Source organism: Urtica dioica, chromosome 4 (genome assembly GCF_054948205.1).
Source record: "Urtica dioica subsp. dioica isolate 48M chromosome 4, U.dioica_male_clone48M_v1_H2, whole genome shotgun sequence".
NCBI classification, from domain to species: Eukaryota; Viridiplantae; Streptophyta; class Magnoliopsida; order Rosales; family Urticaceae; genus Urtica; species Urtica dioica.
In genome coordinates, this window is record NC_142759.1 from 24,946,211 (window position 1) to 24,949,565 (window position 3,355).

The 3,355-nt window shown below is 41.2% G+C and overlaps 1 long non-coding RNA gene across 1 annotated transcript; it reads left to right on the plus strand.

Moving 5' to 3' along the window:
- The first annotated feature begins 267 nt into the window (after positions 1 to 267).
- LOC149401357 (uncharacterized) lies at positions 268 to 3,101 on the plus strand. The gene is made up of 4 exons (XR_016296725.1): positions 268 to 519; positions 1,299 to 1,411; positions 1,777 to 1,871; positions 2,869 to 3,101. It is a non-coding gene; the product is annotated as an uncharacterized LOC149401357 (long non-coding RNA).
- The last annotated feature ends 254 nt before the right edge of the window (positions 3,102 to 3,355 follow it).

Sequence of the window (3,355 nt, forward strand, 5' to 3'; positions counted from 1 at the left end):
GACAGGATTGTGAGATTTTATTTTAAAAGGACTTATGTGCAACGTTTGAAGGAAGAATTTGAAAGAAAAAAATAAAGGGGGGTTGTTTTGGGAGAGACGTGTCAAAATGTGGGTGGGCCACTTGTGCACGTGTGGCGCGAGGAGAGGTTGCCACGTGGATTTCTTATTCCACTCATCCCTCCCTTGCACGGCCACCTCACCATTCTCTCTCTTTCCTTCTTTCTTCTTTTCTTTTCTTCTTCTCTTCTCTTCACCTGCGCGCAAGAAGCTCCATCTACAGACAAGAAAAAAAAAACTCGGCCACTTCTCTAAGCTCCTTCGAGCCTCATCATCACCGCCATCCTCTCTCACACTTCTTCTTCCTTTCTCTTCTTCGCGCGTCACCCAACGCCGAGCCACCGCGCGCATCTCGACCGAGCGGAGCAACCCTGCTGCGAGCTCGCTGTGACCACCGCCCGAGAAAGAGACGCCGGGAAAAAGAGATAACACGTCGAGGAGTCCGAATTCACGAGAATCTCGGTAAGAAAATCAAACCCGAAAAAGATTTTGAGATTAAGGGTTCTTGGGTTGATTTGGGGGTTTTTGATTTTCTTAAGTAATCTGAGAAATTGATGATGATTGAGCGTTCATTGGACTCGATTGTTGATGATTATTACTCGAATTTGAGGACTGTTTTCGGATTTCCTGGTTTTGCTTGAAATTGGCCGAAAATTTGGTTCTAGGGTTCATGGAAATTATTGTTGGGATTTTGTGATTTCTGGAGGTTGTTTGATGATATTGAGACGTTTATGAACCTGTTTAAAGCTTGGGTTTTGATCACAATGGCTGTTGGAATTTTTTACTTGATTTTTGGACGAATTTTCTTTGAGTTTGTTAACCTGGCCGTGTGAGTCTTTAATATGTGTTTTCAGTTTTGTTGTTGGTTTGTTGAGGCTGTGATGATAAGTTTGAGACTTTGGAAGTTTGGATTGAGTGGTTATTTTGGCTGAGTATATCGTTGGCCGTGTGGTTAGTTTGGTTTGAAAGTTTGATGGTTGTTGTTTGGTTTGGTTCTGTGTTTTGCCGTAAGCTATACTGGGACATGTGAGGTGTTGAGACTGTCTTGTGATGATTTTGCTGAGCCTCCGTTTGAGTTTTTATGATCTTTTTTGTGTTAGGATGTTTTCGGTTAGTTGGTTTCGAGTTGAGTTCGCTTGAATTGGTTTTGGGTTCGGGTTTTGAATCATGATATCGGGATTTGGATTTTGAAACTGATAAGAGTTTGGAATTTAAGATGTTAACTCGTCGTTGGGTTCCAGGTTTGAATTACAGATCTTGACGGACGGACGGGAACTAGACGAGTCAAGAGCGACAAGATCAGTTTCTGAAGATATCAAGTGAAAGAGTTATCGAAATAAAGCTCGATTAACTCGTGAGTTTTAAATCGCTTATAGCGTTTAAATACTCTTAGATATGTACTTTCAGTATTTAAATAAATAATTTATAATTATTTAATTAATAATGCTTATGAATTTAATTTAATTATTCGTTTGGAATTCTCGGTTATTTTAATTTCGGATTATTTGATTTATTTAAGACTCATGATTACTCGTTGAACTTTATTTCGTATCATTCTCGATACGAGAATACGTGAGTCTTGAATAAACTTCCGAAAAACCGGAGAATAATAAATAAAATTCTCGAATTCCGAACCAACTCTAATCCCGACAACGAACCCTATCCTCTTTAAGTAAACTCGAATCCAATAACTAACGGATGTTCAACTCCGGATGCTAGTTCTTCCGACGTTTCGACAGGAGTCAAGTGCCTTGAAGAATGTGTGAAGCAAGACATCTTCGGGAATCGTCAAGCTTTCTGTCAAGCAATTCCGGGTAAGTGAGGAGGCATAAGTCAACTACTTACCAAGGGTATAACCCTGTTTGTTTGTGCATTTGCTTGCTAGTAAACAAGAGTAGGTGAAAGCCTAAAATGAATAAACTCAAAAGTTAAGACTTCGGCCACTCTTGCTTGAAAACTTAGTTCGGGTACGCCCGTTAGGTTCAAACGCTAACTTGAACCAGCCACGTTTGCTTTGTGTATAGTTAGACTTCTCTTCTAACTCTAGGAAGTAGGTTAGAATCGAGAGGACGGAAGAGCGATAGACTCTCAAATTCGATCGAGAGTAGAGAGTTCGGAAGTCACATTTCGAGCTTTCAACCTAAAACACTTAACGAGCTTCAAAGGGAAACAATAATTTCTTTCGGGGTTTATCCCGTCACGCTCTTCCGTATATAAGTTTAATATGTACGCTGCTAGCTGCAGTGTACCCAAACTTTAAAAACTACTGTCGGTGGTACTCACAAGTCCACGACTTGTGCTTGGCGGGCCATGCCGGTCCGTGCGCCGAGTACTCGAAGCAATGGGTGAAGGTCGCGCATCGCGAGCTCATTGTTAGCTGGAAGACTCACCGGAGGCTGCCTTGAGCGCCCCGGGGCGTAGTGGGTGAATGTCGCGATTCGCGAGCTCACTATGCCAGAGACCAGTGGCGCTGACGTCATGATGAAGAAAGTACCACTAGTGGATCCCAGACAGGTGTTAAAACTTAGATCAGCTGACGACTGCTGCTCGAAGTCTGAAGCTGGTCTCTAGTCGGACCGGAGGTTATAGCAGTGAGGAGTGTATAACCTTGCGGGACGGCCAGTATGTAGATAGAGTGTGACGTCACGCGTCAGTCATGCTCTAGTCATATAATCTAGCTGCATCTAGCAATCATTCTGCATTCTTGTGTTTTTGTTTGCACGTCACATGGCATTAGTCGTTTTACTTTATAGATAGACTCCCACTTACTGAGTCATTCGACTCATAGTTTTATGTCCCTTGGTAATGTAGATAAGGGAAAAGCTCGTAAGCGGGAAACGAGATTGAAGACCGAGACCGAGCGCGTATTGCCTTGACCTATGGGCTATGTGGTTTCTTAATCGGGGGTTAGTATCTTCTGATAAAATGTTCCGGAACATATTTGTATAGGAGTCGCTATAAGACTCTAAGTTATAAAAGCGAAAAATTTCCCCGAATTTTCGCAAACTATTTTATTATATAATCTTATGAGATATTATGCTTAATTAATGTGTTTATATTATGAGTTATGTATAGATTTGAGTTGATCAGTCGCGGTTCGTGGGCGAGCTGTCGCTCGCGGGTTGTGACAGATGTTAAAGCTTTTATTTGTGTTTTATTAGCAAGGTAATAACAAGGCATAAAAGAAATAACAACAAGCATAAAACGATTCAAGTAAAAATAAGAAACTAGTAAGACAAGAAAACTAGTCACAAAATTTTACTCGAAATTTCTCAAACCTTTAAAACACGTTTTTCAA